The sequence below is a fragment of the Terrapene carolina genome, unplaced genomic scaffold (assembly GCF_002925995.2).
Source record: "Terrapene carolina triunguis isolate 2854851 unplaced genomic scaffold, T_m_triunguis-2.0 Scaffold68, whole genome shotgun sequence".
Lineage (NCBI taxonomy): Eukaryota > Metazoa > Chordata > Testudines > Emydidae > Terrapene > Terrapene triunguis.
Window position 1 is genome coordinate 20,295,155 of NW_020664419.1, and position 15,552 is coordinate 20,310,706.

The following is a 15,552-nucleotide window of genomic DNA, read 5'->3' on the forward strand; positions in this document are numbered from 1 at the left end:
GCGCGGCGCTTGGCGGGGGGGCTCGGGGGGCGGCGCTTTTTTTTGCTGCTTGGGGCAGCAAAAAAGCTAGAGCCGGCCCTGTTAATATGATACTTTAAACGCTCCTATTTCTTCACCATTTGTTGGCAAATTGGAAAGCTGGCTATGTCATTCCACATGAGCTGTCCATAGGGTTGCCAATTTTCTACTCGCACAAAACCAAACACCCTTGCCCTGCACCCTGCCATATCACTCCTACAAGGCCCTACCACTTCTCAGAGGCCCCGCCCCCTGCTCACTCCATCCCTACCTCCCGTTGTTGCTCGCACTCCCCATCCTCCCTCACTCGGTCATTTTCACCGGGCTGGCTCAGGGGGTTGGGAGTGCAGGCTCTGGGGTGGAGCCAGGGATGAGGGGTTTGGGGTCTAGGAGGGTGTAGCGGGATGGTCACCCGCTCCGAGCCTGAAAGGGTTACAACCAGCCCTGGGAGAGGGCTGGAGCTACGAGCCAAAGGCTGGGCTGATTGGGGAAACAGCCTCAGCTGGGGCCACGCCCCAGTCAGGCCCCAGCTGGCCTTATAAAAGGCAGTGGGGCAGGAGCTCAGGCAGAGCCTCTCTCTTGCTGGAGAGAGAAGGACCGGGCTGCCTGGGAGAAAAGGGTACCTGGAGTGGAGCAGGGCTGGGGGAAGGCCTGGGGAGCTCCAGCCTGGAAAACTCCCAGGCTGCAGGCCTTGCTGAAGGCTGGGAGGGGTACTGGGGTTGCAGAGGTGCAGCCCATGGTTAGGCAAAGGCAGCAGGTCCAAACCCCACTTTGCCAATGATGAATGGGTTGTACATTGCAGTCTGCCCCAGTGAGCGGGGACTAGATGGAGACTGGCAGTAGCCCTAGACTGAGGCGAGGTGGGGATAGAGGGTTGGGGGTTCCCCGGGGAGGGGAGACCCAGATCTGTGAGGGTACTGCCAGCGGGCAGCACCCAAGGTTAAGGGGCACCGGGATCCGGGAGGGACACAGAGCCAGTGGCAAGCGGGACACTGGCCTGCAGAGGGTGCTCCTTAGGCTGGAGAGCTAATTCCTGAGACAACCAGCAGGAGGCACCGCACCGGTGAGTTGCTGCATTGCTACAGCGGGTGCTCCAGACTGGGACACAGGGGTTCAGAGCGTGGGAGGGGGATCATGGCTGGGGCAGGGGGTTGGGCTGTGGGGGGGGATGAGGGCTCCAGCTGGGGGTGCAGGTTCTGGTGTGGGGCTGGGGATGAGGGATTTGGGGTACAGGAGGGGCTCCGGGCTGGGGCACGGGAGGGGGCCAGCGGTGCAAGCTCAGGGTGGCGCTTACCTCAAGCAGCTCCTGGAAGCAGCGGCATCTCCTCCCTCTGGCTCCTACATGGAGATGTGTCCAGGCAGCTCTGTGAGCTGCCCTGTCCTCAGGTGCCACCTCTGCCGCTCCCATTGGCCGCAGTTCCCAGCCAATGGGAGCTGTGGAACCGGCGCTTGGGGCGGGGACAGCGTGCGGAGCCCCCTGGCTGCCCCTACACACAGGAGCCAGAGGGGGGACAAGCAGGGAGCTTCACGGAAGTAGGGCAGGCAGGGAGCCTGCCTTAGTCCTGCTGCACCACCAACCAAACTTTTAACGACCCGGTCAGCACTGCTGACCAGAGACGCCAGAGTTCCTTTTCGACCGGGCATTCCATTCGAAAACCGGACACTTGGCAACCCTAGATGTCCATGAATAAATTTCAGCTTTCTTTGGAGGACTGTTAATTTTTCTTGAAAGGTATCTTAACTGGTGGATTCTTGTACTAAAGCTGTGATTTGAATCATTTCACTGTGAGGTGATGTCCGTCAGAAATGCAAGATCACTGAGCCTCTTGTAGTCTTCAGCTATACCAACTGATCAATGCTTTTCAGTTAGAAGGGGCTTACTTGTGTCTTGTCCAGGGTCGGCTCCAGGCACCAGCCTTCCAAGCAGGTGGTTGGGGCGGCAATCTGCAAGGGGCGGCAGTCCGTGCGTTTTTGCTCCCAAGCAGCGCACTGAATTTCCACCTCAGACGGCGGGGGCAGTCCGTGTGCCATTAGGGCGGCACGTGTGTTTCTGCGGCGTCGGCAATTCGGAGGCAGCTTCTATGTTCAGCTGCCCCGCAGCGGCAATTTGGTGGCAGAAGACAGAAGCTGCCGCCGAATTGCCGCCGCCGCAGAAACGCGCGTGCCGCCCTAACGGCACATGGACTGCCCCCGCCGTCTGCGGCGGCAATTCGGTGCGCTGCTTGGGGCGGCAAAAACAGTAGAGCTGGCCCTGGTCTTGTCTACACACACACAACGTTGTACCACTACAACTGCTAAAGCAGTACAACCCCCCCAAGCATGGACATAGTTATATGGCTATAAGATGCTTTATACCCATATAGCTATCATAGAACAGGAAGTTATACCAGTATAAGGCACTTTTATATTCATATAACTTCATCCACGTGAAATTGTACCAGTATAGCTATTTTCACAAGTCAAAATAATTAATACCAGTACAAAAACTGTATGTGGATCAGATCTTGGAAGTTCATCAAATCTTACACAACCTTTCATCTGCTGAGCCATCAAACCTTACAGCCATTCAGCTGTATTCCGCTAGAATTTCCTCACACAAAGCCTTACTTAGCAGTGGTTCTGGCCATGTGATCTAATTTCAAGGATGGCCATTTAAATCCTTCCCATACAGCTTTTGCTAAGGTCTGTTACAGTGGTACTGAATTAATTTTTCTTCACAACTACCACAAAAGGCAAACCATGCCATTCTTCACTCCTTCTGCTGAAGAATCACCAAGAGGTTGTGATGCCAGCAAATTTAGCTAATGCAGAGATATCACATCTTGCATCACATTCTTGAGAGGCCTTTGGCCTTAAATTGAGGTCAGGCCACAACCTTTCATGAATTACATAAACATTCTGTTACCCCACAAATAAAAAACTGTATGTGGATCAGATCTTGGAAGTTCATGGGTAGAATCAGCATATTCAATGGTCATAAGAAGACTAGCAATTTATTTTTCATGGCCCTGCACAATTTAGCTCCATCCAGCTTCTCTGCTCTAATTTTTATTACTCCCTGCCTCATTGCCTTCACTTCACCCAAGCTGCACCTCTAACAGCTTTCTTTGCCCCAGTCTCTTCCTCTTGACTTTATCTTCCTCCATGAATCTGGAACTTCCCCTTCCTGACTTGTTCCACTAAACCCTATATTCCTTTGTGTTCCTCCTCAAAGCACGTTTCTTCCATGAGACTACAAACACTAGTCCTTTCAAGAAAGAAGAGCAAACCATTTTAATACCTTCTCCATCCTCCTCAAAAAGAAGCAGAACTCTGAAGATGCCTGACAAATATACATGCTTAATCCGATTGCTTTTTGCTGTCCCCTGCAAAATAGCCTTGGCTCACAATTTTTCTCTTCAGACAGTTACGCTCTCTAGAGCAAGAACGTTTCTATGAATGTCAGTAATATGCCAGGCAAATACGTTACACTAGAACAAATAATAGATAATGATAATACTGTTGAGGTATAATGTGATGTCAGATAATTCGGTTTCTCTACATTGTACAGACATTTGAATGAGAGTCAAATTTTCAGACTTCCTAGCTGAATCATGACAACAGTTGAGGGGCATTGCTTCATGAATTCCCCATAATTTGAACCTAAGCAGTTTCATAACTGGCCTATGTAGCAATTTCAGTTTGACTGTTGACCTTCTTAACAGATTCTATTAAGAAGACAGCATGTGAATAAGAGAGGCACTTTTCCAGTTGTGTTAATCACCTTGATACTCGCTGCATTGGCTGTTTCATATTATAGTCACTCTTCATTTTTTGTTTTCCCATCGCTACTTAACATAGCAGAAAAATGATAGAACCTCTGTTTTCCAAGATATACTAAATTTCTGTGCACAACAGCTCCTGAAAGTCTTGATTCTTGCCTTTTGATTTCTATTCATTTAGCTCCACATCATCCTTTTAGACTTTTGCAAGGCACTTGAATCAGTACTGCACAATATTCTGATTAAAAATTAGCACTATACAAAATCAGTAAAGTTCAGTGTAAATGGGCTAAGGAATGTCTAACTGACAGAGCTCAAAAAGTAGCTGACCATAGAGCACCATCATTGAATAGGGGTGTTTCTGGGCTTCCACAGGTACTAGGCTCAACCCTATTCAACATTTTCATCCATGATCTGGAAGTCACTGCTGACAAAATCACTGCTGATAAAATTTGCAGATGGCACAAAGATTGGAGAAGTGATAAATAATGATGAAGGTAGGGCAGTCATGCAGAGTGATCTGGAATGATTGGTAAGCTGAGCCCATTCAAACAAAATGTGTTTTAGTACAGCCACATGCAAAGTGGTATATCTAGGAACAAGGAATGCAGGCAATACCTACAGAATGGGGGACTGTATCCTGGAAAACAAAACTTAGAAAAGGATTTGGGGGTCATAGTACACATGCAACTCAACATGAGCTCCCAGTGCAATAGGTGGCAAAAAGGGCTAATGCGATCCTTGGATGTATAAACAGGGGAGTGGTGAGTAGGAACAGGGAGGTGATTTTACTTATATACACCTCTACCTCGATATAACGCTGTCCTCGGGAGCCAAAAAATCTTAGCGCGTTATAGGTGAAACCGCATTATATTGAACTTGCTTTGATCCGCCGGAGTGCACAGCCCCGCCCCCCCGGAGCACTGCTTTACCGCATTATATCCGAATTTGTGTTATATCGGGTCGCGTTATATCGAGGTAGCGGTGTATATGGCAGTGGTGAGACTGAAACTGGAATACTGTGTAAGGTTCCAAAGGCCGTATTTTACAAAGTATGTTGACAAACTGAAGAGGGTACAGAAAAGAGCCACAAATATGATTTGAGGGTGGGAGAAAATGCCTTATGGTGAGAGACTTAAAGAGCTCAACCTGTTTAGATTATCAAAAGAAGATTGGCAGGTGTCTTGATTACAGTGAATAAGTACCTAAGGACTGAGTGAAAATGGGACCCCGCTATGCTAGGCTCTGTCCAACAGAGTAGTAGACACTTCCTGTCCCCAAGTTCTTACAATCTAGACTGACAAGGCAGAGGGGAGGGGAAAGGAATATAACAAAACAAACCAACCAAGCAAAATAAAATTAGGTTGGGTTTTGTTAGGAGTGACTTTCCTCTTAGGGGCTGGAGGGCCTGATTACTGGATTGGATCAGGTAATAAAGGGCAACAGGTGGCTGCAGTGAAGGAGGGAAGCTCAGGAAACTGCAGGACATAAGAAAGGCTTGTGCAGGGAAGTCTTGGAAGCTGGAGGGTGTGCCTGACAGGAAAAGGAAGCTGTGGCCAGAGCTCCAGCCAGAAAGGAGGGGGACTGGTGGTTCTGGGTGGACCAGACTGGGTCAGAGGAAGAGCTCCAAGTGTGGCAGAAGAACCAGGGCTGAATATGAATGTTTGTGTTACGGATATGGACTTTATTTGGGGACCCTGAGGACTGTTTGAATAATTTCTGTTATTAAACCATCCCTAGGTGGGGATGCTGTTAGCCATAAGAGAGACTGTGTAAGGGGCAGGGTGCCTGAAAAGTGACCTCTAGCTATGAACAGGTGTTCAGTAAATGGCTACAGCAGAGAATTAGCTAAATGGAAAGGCAAAGGAAGGGGAGGGGACACTGAAGGAAAGAAGGGTGAGGAGGACAGGATAGGGAAGAAGAGAGGAAGGGAAGGATGGTCAAGGAGCATGGACAGCAGGTTGAGTGAGGGTAAGATGAAGAGACTGTGAGGGAGGGGGTTGGAGAAGGTTGCAGCTAACAGTCAATCATTGCAGGGAAGAGAATGCAAATGTCCAGAATCAAAACAGAGAAAATGCTCTGACATCATCAGTCCTTGCTGCAGAACTGCTACTTCTGTGTTCTCCTGCCAACTTTGGTTTCCTTGGCACAAGGGCCTGGCTCATCTCTGGAACTCTTCTTTCCCCCAGCTCACATGGCTCAGGGAAGAGGGGCCTCCCACCAGAGTGGATGTCAAAGTAGCCACTAGAGCAGTAGTATCAGTAGATCGCTAAGCCCTGTGACAAGGGTATAGCTTTTTCTAATACTGACTCAGGAAATGTAGATCTGTTGGGCCCATGATAACTAATCATACCCAACTTGCATTTTAGCTAGATATGTCTGTTAAAATTAGCAGCAGTCAGCTAGCTAACAATGATGATCAGGATTCAGCATTAATACCTCATTAGGAGGAATAGGGTTAATTTACACCTCTCAGAGTTATCCTTTCAGGCTCTGTGTTGATCCAGATGTCATCCATTCATATTCAGAAGGTTTCCACTGTGATCACATGGGCCTTAAAACTTTTTTTTTTTCAACAAAAAGCTCAAATTCTGCAAAGAATGTCAGAGTTAACATGTGTTGTACAACCCATGTTTAATATATGTATATAAAGTACCACTAGCCAAAAATAAGAACTATTTTAGAACTGAAAGTATATTTTATTGTTAAGTCTGAATATAATTGATGGGGGGACGGAGGGAAAGCAAATATAATTGCAACAGCCACAAAATGACAACACTTATTAACAATAATTCTCCTAAATATTGTCTAATTTGATCTTATGAAATAAATGTTTCTTCATGATGCTTTCTTGCTGAATATAATGCAGTGATGTGTCTCCTTCATTAGGAGGATAACACTATTTTCCTGTCCAGTTATATTTCCCAGTTTGACCATTTAAAAAAAAATCTTAACTTTTAAGAAAAATTACTTCATTACACTGCCTTCCTGAAAAGCTAGGGGATTTGTTATTTGTCCTTAGGGCACAAAAATACAAAAAATATCTGTGAAGAACCCATGTTACTTTGTCTTGATGACTGTAATTTCTATCTTATTTACAACCTACTGCACTGTTGACACTTGCCTTCCTAAATGATTCAACTGCTCTAATAAAGTAGTCCCTCGTAATGGTAACACAGTTAAAAACTCAAGACCAAATTGTAAATTTTAACAGTGCGTACCCTAAGAAAATTAACTTGCAAATAAACTGGACTGAGATGTAATGTATTAAAGTGCAAATTTCTCTAGACTTAGAAATTATATTAAATGCTTGAAAAACACTACATCTCTGATCTTTGTTTATGGTTTGTGGAAGACATAAAACCTTACTTATGTCTCAGCGTTGTTACCTCTGAAATGCTACCAGTGGGCAATATCTCATTTTTATCAGGGGCACTACTCCAGATTTGACATATTTCTTCCCTGGTGCCTTTGTTTGCCTCCAGGAGGTTTTGTACTGTGACAAGTACACCAGAGCATATTTTGTTTTATTAGTAAATCATGCAGGAAAGTGTCAAACAGACAATGAAAATCAACAAAACAGAGCAGAATATTTTGTTACAGTTCACAATACTATGTAGTGATTTACAAAAAAGACCCCTTGTTAAACTGATTTCTTAAATGTTGGGATATGTTTGTGGGACTTAAATAGTAAACATTGTTCTTTTAAAGCCCATATGGTAATTATTAGTATTTTCTACCAACCTGCCTTTGGCCAGAACATTATCCATTCAAATACTAACCAACGAATCAGTATGCTCCATCTTCCATCACTGTGTGCTCAGGGTTAGCAGGCTGTATATATCTGAGACATTGTCCAATACATACAAGTATTAAATTGATGTCTCTTTCATGTAGATTAATTATGGCACACCACTTTAGGAACACAAGTGTAGATATTATTCTGTAAACTCTCAGCAAATCAGTGGAATTGTCTCCAAAATATTATACAAGTTGCCATCTTGAGTGCATAGATCCTTAAATTACAGTAATAAAGGAGAATTGTAGTAGGCTTGTGTTTCCTGCAAAATGTGGTGAGGATTTGTGAAAGATTACGGTAAATGAAGCTGAAGAGCCTCAAACCATCTCTCACGATTGACCCAACTGAAGCCGCAGTGGGACATTGTAAATGAACCAATTCAAAATGAAATGCTTTCTGAGTCATTCACTAGAGACATACTGTAGGGTGGAATTCAGCCTTTGAGTACATATGGGAAACTACCTAATGTAACTCAATAAGGCAACACATGAAAAGCCACTTTTTATTTTGAGATTCATTCCTCCTGAGCATTTCAGAGGCTTTCAGGTAGCGTGAATTTCCACAACACATACTAAAACCATCTACAGTACCTTAAGAGTAGCTACTTCTTTTTTTTCTAGTCATGCATCATCAAGAACTCTTCAAACAAATTAATTGAACAGAGATTCACTGAACAGGTCTAACTTCTGCAATATTATTATGAAAAAATAAGTAATTTGTAACAAGTGTCATGGCCTCATAGTGCAACTAAATGGACTTGTTCACCATGAAGAGCCCCTGCAATTTGAATCCAAAGCCAAACAGGACAGGAAATTGTTTTGCTAGTCAGTCTTCCTTTTGTGAATTAGAAATGTGTTTGAATCATTGGCTTACATTCAAACTGCTTTCAGCTTTGACGATGCCAAAACACCGACAATATCACTGCACATATACAGCACCAATTGCCAAATTTTACAACCAAAATTCAGTGTAGCAAGGCTAGTCCACATGAAAAGTTAACTAACAGAGCAAATTAACCAACTATAAACAGACTGCCTTTAAAATGATCTTTGGGGATAGAACATGATGTGGCTTTTCAGCATCTAAGAACTTCTTTACATTTTTACTCAAAGTACAAGTGTACTATTCCACCTCTTCTGGTTGACCTGTATATTCAAGATTTAGATGTGCATACAAGTAAATTTGCTAGGAAAGATATAGAGGTAATCCTATGTAGTTTCACAGAGGAGACAGTGCCATAGCCTGTATTTATATCTTTTGTGTACTTCTAACCTGTTAAAAGGAAGGAGTGACTTTTTGTTCCAGGCTTTATTTTCAGATACTATTTGTAACAAGATATGTATGTTTCTTATTACTACATTTGAGACTTGAGCACTAAGAAAGGTTAGTTGTCTGTGAAATATCTCAGATGTATACATCTGCCTTGCTTGTTATTAAAGCAAAATGCTACATGTCAATATTGTACTTTAAGAAGTCTAGTCAGCCAGTCTGGTCCATCCCTGAAAGTTTATCAGATCTAGCTAATTTTCATTAAGTACAAATTAGTGATTGTAGCTTCTAAGAAACATTTCTTAAGTTAAACATTCTAGGCCTGGCTTGATATAAGTAACTTGCTTCATTTCTTTTTCTCTCTTTCTTTCTTTCTTTCCTTTTTTTGTGTGTGAAAAACTGATCTTTATTTTCCAGAAATATGCAAACTTATTCTCTCATTTCTCCATCTTCTTCATCTTCTACTCCTCTGATGTACAGGACGTTGTTACATCTTATCAAAACTTCACCAAGGTGCCCTGACAATGCACCATTTATGTATTCTTCTGTGTTTGCAAGCTGCATGTTCATGTAGCCGTCGACAGACACCAGGTAGCCCTTGTACTCCATCCCCTACTTCAGCTTCACCATCACCGGTTTCCCTGTCAGCCCTTTCAGGAAGGGCTTGGGATTCAGGGACAAGCTCATGGTAATGCGGCCTGGCACAAGGCAGTGGTAAAATAAAAAATTACTCGCAGGGCCGTACATGCGCCCGCTGGAGTCTAAGAGAAAGGCATGATGAGGAAGGTGAATGGAAGATTATCGTAACAAGCAGTATGATGGAGTGAGGATGGCTAGCTAAGATCAGCAGGAGCATCCTGGTATTAGTAAACAAGCCTAAATGTAATACTAGGTAGAGGTCATATTATGCATGAACAGTGCATGGACAGAGCATGCTGTACAGGGATTGGTTCCTACTAAGTAACCAAGCCAATTCCAAAATGTGTGATGCAATGTATAGTAAATGCAATGCAATGTGTAAATATATATAAAGGAAGACATTTTCTGTGTAATGTTGGATGTGTGGTACACCTTGTACCCACCCCCTATGTTTCAGTCTGGTTAACTTAGCCTAGCTTTGCTGTATGCCAAATAAACTTACCTGAGTGATGAAATATGGAGTTGAACTGAGTCCTTGGGTAGCCTAGGGCAAAGAGGTCTCAGAGGGAATCCCAACAAGCATGGCCATGAGAACACAAGCTTATGAAACCTCATGGGCTATCCAGTTTAACCCAACTACTTATATAGTTGTGGTGATCACTAACACATTACTATGTTCTTTGTTGTTAAGTACAGTATATCTCTTGTTCATTTTTAACATGCCCTCTCTACTAGTTGCTTCTCCTGCTACCCTTGTCAACGTAACTTTCCTTTTCTGCAAAATGTCTCTGGCAACTAGTTTCAGAAGGGAAATGACTGATGTGATTAATTGTCCATACTAATCCTAGCAGTACTTGCAGTTCTGTTATCTTGTGTGTTCCAGGACCCTGCAATGATTCCTCATATTACTCAATAACCACAACATAGAGCCTTTGTGGAGCCCTGCTAGGTGCTAAGTCTAAAAATAGTGAACATAAGAACAGCCATATTGGGTCAGACCAAAGGTCCATCCAGCCCAGTATCCTGTCTGCCGACAGTGGCCAATGCCAGGTGCCCCAGAGGGAGTGAACCTAACAGGTAATGATCAAGTGATCTCTCTCCTGCCATCCGTCTCCACCCTCTGACAAACATAGGCTAGGGACACCATTCCTTACCCATCCTCGCTAATAGCCATTAATGGACTTAACCTCTATGAATTTATCTAGTTGTCTTTTAAACCCTGTTATAGTCTTAGCCTTCACAACCTCCTCAGGCAAGGAATTCCACAAGTTGACTGTGCGCTGTGTGAAGAAGAACTTCCTTTCATTTGTTTTAAACCTGCTGCCCATTAATTTCATTTGGTGGCCCCTAGTTATTATATTATGGGAACAAGTAAATAACTTTTCCTTATTCACTTTCTCCACACCCTTCATGATTTTATATACCCCTTTCATAGCCCCCCCTTAGTCTCCTCTTTTCCAAGCTGAAAAGTCCTAGCCTCTTTAATCTCTCCTCATATGGGACCCATTCCAAACCCCTAATCATTTTAGTTGCCCTTCTCTGAACCTTTTCTAATGCCAGTATATCTTTTTTGAAATGAGGAGACCACATCTGTATGCAGTATTCAAGATGTGGGCATACCATGGATTTATATAATGGCAATAAGATATTCTCAATCTTTTTGTATTTACCAGCAACTGGACACAGATGTAGCTGGGTATCATAACTGAATGCAACAGCTACCTTTTGAAAAGTCCTGTAGTTGACTATGCAGAAGATCCAGGAAGCTAGGGCACCCAGAGCAAAGGCTGAATTTTCCAAACGGCTGAACCACCCACTGTCAGCTTTGAAAATTCCTCTGATTTTAAGCAGGTCTAAAACTGAGTGGCCAAATGCACCCCAAATATTTCTTGGGTCTTGCTTGGTATCTATGTAGCAGAGTACATCAGAAGTGCAAAAATAATAGTACTTTATTGAGCAAAAGGTGCCTTGTGTTTTCAAAAAGTCACACACGATTAAAAAAACAAAAAACAAATTCCCAGGTCCAGATCTGAGATTTCTATTCAAATTAAATCCTTTGCCAAACTTCAATTAGACGCCAGAGGGCTGTTTCATTTCTTTGATATTCGTTGAGAAAATTGCAGCGAAAGCAGCTTTCATGCATTTTAGTACATTCAAATTTAGTTGAAGTGAACTCTAGCAGCTTAAGACTGAAGATTTTTGTAAGAGTTTATTAGATCTTTGCCCTTCTTAAGTAAAGTTTATCCCAAAGGTCCCGCACAAGTGAATTATTACTATTAGTTGGTTACGAGTGCTATGATATTACTGTTACACGTTCAGTGATAAAATTAAGAAAGTAATTGACTGAGAGAAATTCCATCCAAGACTATTAAGGGGAATCTAGGGAGAATGACGTTCCTCTTGTAAAGTACTGACTTTAATATGCTGAGTGCACAGATGGAATATTTTATATTTACCATTTGAATATGAATTAGTATTTAAAATTTAGATCTGTTTTTTAACTAGTCGACATGGAAATGTCTTTTTTGAATGTTTTTTTTCTGCTGCAAACACAGAATATCTATAGCAAAAGAGCACATCCACAGGCTTTGTTTGTTCTGCTTTAAGCTTGTGAGTCATAGCGTCCACACAACTCTGTACTTTTTCAAAACAGCTGCCCAGCATTCTAGGCAGATATCACATGATGCAATTTTCTACTGCTAGGCTCTGTGCACTCTTGGATTTTTCTCACAGTGCATTGGGAGATGCCTACCTGAATCGACTTGAATTCAGGGATTTTGGGTCAAATTAAACTACTCCCACGATTCCTCTCCTGGCATTCCATAATTTATCTGTGTTTTGTAAGTCATTGCCATTTTTGAACTGCTGTCACGCAGCATAGAGAACACACAGCTGAGCACCACGATCCTGACCATCGTTAATATGAATAGGCTCCTCCACATGCATTAGTGTTCACGCCGCTGGATGACTTTGGATGGGTTGTGTAGGAAAATAGGCCACATTAGATAGTGGTGAACTTTGGTGTTAAATTGTGTTGGGATATTTCATGAGCAATAGGCCCAAAACATGTGACTAAAAAGAATGAGATCATGAGAAAGAAGAGCGGTTGTGGTGTTAAACTTGCAGTGACCCTTTGAAATATCAGTGTTACCTCATTTAAGATTTGGGCTGAAGTAACAGAAATAAAACACAGTTAATTGGGTACCAGATGTAGTAAATAATTGGCTATATAAGAAACTGCTTCCTCTGGCCTTAGCTAAGGTTGGATAATTGGCAATGACATCATTTGTTTGTTAAAGGGTATAAAAAAGTAAACTCTTAAAAGATTCATTGCTAATACCTGCCTGATCAAGTTGGAGCCGACCAATATGGGCCTAAGTACCCTGGGTTTAGCCCATTTGTAAGTATTTTGATCAAATGCATATAAATGTTTTGTCACTCTTTGGTTGTAGTAAATTGCTTACTTAGGCTTTTTAAGCATGTTCAGAGCAACTGCATAAATACCATTCAGCCTTTGGATTTAATAAAGGAATTTATGATTACATTATTATTCATGCAGGATATTACCATGACACTAATTCCAGCAGGTTAGGAGACAGCCACCATAATGCTGTGATGATTTGAGTAGAGGAGGAGATGGGGACGAAATCAAGCAGTTACTTCTGCAGGCCATTTTCTTGGTGCGGCTTCACTCAGTGCAAAGCTGCTTCTGGGTTCAGCAAACAAGTACTGCCTGGTGGGAAAGGATAGTGCTGCAGACCTAGAATGACCAGTTGTGGTGGCAGAGCTTCAGGAGGACAAAGGCTACTTTCCTGGAAGTCTGCAGAATTCACCCCGGTGCTGCCGTGATAGAACATCCAACATGAGGGTGCCTCTCAAAAGGGAGACAAATGCAGCCATCACCACCTGGAAGATTACCACCACTGATTACTACCGGTCAATAGCTAACGAGTTTGGTGCTGACAGATCAATTGTCATGATTGTCCTGATTCCAAGCCCCATTGCTCTAACCACTACACCCATTGTTCTACAGGTTCATGTGGCAGCATGGGGCCTGGCTGCTCTAATGGCTGTATACTTGCCATGAGCTAGAATCACAAAGATGCACACATGGCTTCATGCCAGCATTTAAACAGGGAGGTGACATCTGTTGAAGATGACACTGTAACAATAGAGGGCACACAGGTACACAGGCCGATCCAGATGAGAAGCTATGCATTATGGGGTAGCAGTGGAAGGATTCCCAGAAGCCAAACAGTTCATCTAAAATATTACAGCGGCTATATGCATCCATATGAACATTATCCCCCAAAAAACTCATTCCAGTATAGAATTATTTTACTCTCAAAGCAGATTAATTAATATGATATAAAATGCCAGATAATTAAAAAAAACTTGTGTGTGGACAAAAGGCAATTTACCACCCCTCCCTACCCCCCTCCCCCCCAAAATACCCATGTAGACAAGGCCTAAGATTTCTGTCCACTTTGCTAAAGGAGCAGCTCCACTAGCTCAAGGCTGACCGGGCTCTCTTTTCTAACCTACACTTCATTACCACTTATAGTCTTCATCCAGCAGCTAGTGTCAGTATTTATTGATTCATTTTACTGATAATTACACTGCCCTCGTAGTAAGTCAAAGAATGTCAAGGTGACCGTGATGCCATCTGATTGCAGTATGTCTGTAATGTCACAATACATCTGTGTCTGCTAGTCATTCAAAGACAGATATATAAAGAGCATGAGTATATTTAAAAAGCAGACTATTGACTTTATTAGTAATCTGTTATGTAAAATGTTTCATTACTCCCTATATTATATGTCTGATACAATGTTATTGTCTTGGAGAATGCTATTTATATTTTCCACCATTCCTAGTAAACTATTACTAATAACTGCTTCCATTTGCATAGTACCTTTCACTATAAAGGTTCCAAAATCACTCTAAAAGCTTTAAACTAGATATAAGAACAATTTCCCCACCATCACTGAAATTCAGAGTTCACTAGATATTCTAATTGAATAAGTTTTACTGTTGTAATTACAGGGGGGAATTTAGGCAAGCAATTACCCAAGTGAAATTACTCAAGTTAGAATTTTGCAAGGACGCCATGACCAGCACCCACTGTCTTTTGATACTCATGGTACTTAATAGGATTGAGTCCTCAGTTTTACATCACATCTGAAAAATAACTCCAACCATCAAGATACAGTGCTCCTTCAGGGATCAAAACTGGAGTATGTTTATCAACTCTTCTGGGATGAATGAACACTATTGGATTTCCTGTATCACCTTGATTTCTCTTGTCTAAGCACTAACCTAGCCCAAGCCTGATGAACTCATGAGATAGACGGTTTGGCTACAGGCCATCTTTGGTTTTAATAACTGCATTACTTTTCACTGCTGCTGAAAGTCAGATGGGGATTACAGTATGGTGCCTGGTTTGAGTTTCATAAATCCCTATCTTTTAAGTAAATTTATATTTTAATATCAATTTTTTAAAAGTAAAAAATGTTTTATTTAAGAAAATTTCTAATATGGTTTATTCCACGCATTGAATACATTCAATAGCCTTTGACATATAGATTACCTTCAGATTTATCCAATAGACAGCTGGATTTTTATACCTCTTATTTTCATCTTTGAGCATATTTTTTCATTCATCTATTCTCAAATTTCAGCATACATTTAAAAAATATGAAAAATATGTATATATTGATTCCAAAGCTGAGAAGTATTAGTTTTAAAATAAAAGTTTTCATGTTCCTTGCCCTGCTTTGGCAACAGCAGTTACTCAACAGGAAATGAAAACTAAATTCTAGGAAGGGTTTACACAAAGATATTCCTTGTCACATTAAAGAAACTACAGTGCAGCTTTCTTATATACCAACTTGTAAATTAAGCATAAAATAGTGTTGAAAAATTATACCTAAATTGTTACTCAAGTTTTTCCTCCTCCAATTTATTAAGAGTCGTCAAGATATGTAGTCAATTGTTCTTTTCACAAGCGCTATGCACAGCAATATAGTAATAATAAATTTTAGTTTTTACAGGCTATGAAAAAGG

General features: G+C 42.1%; 1 protein-coding gene and 1 pseudogene across 1 annotated transcript in view; both read right to left on the reverse strand.

Moving 5' to 3' along the window:
• Positions 1-15,552, reverse strand: part of RELN (reelin) — a 430,874-nt gene that overhangs the window by 336,425 nt on the left and 78,897 nt on the right. The window lies entirely within an intron of this gene.
• LOC112112555 lies at positions 9,277-9,594 on the reverse strand (annotated as a pseudogene).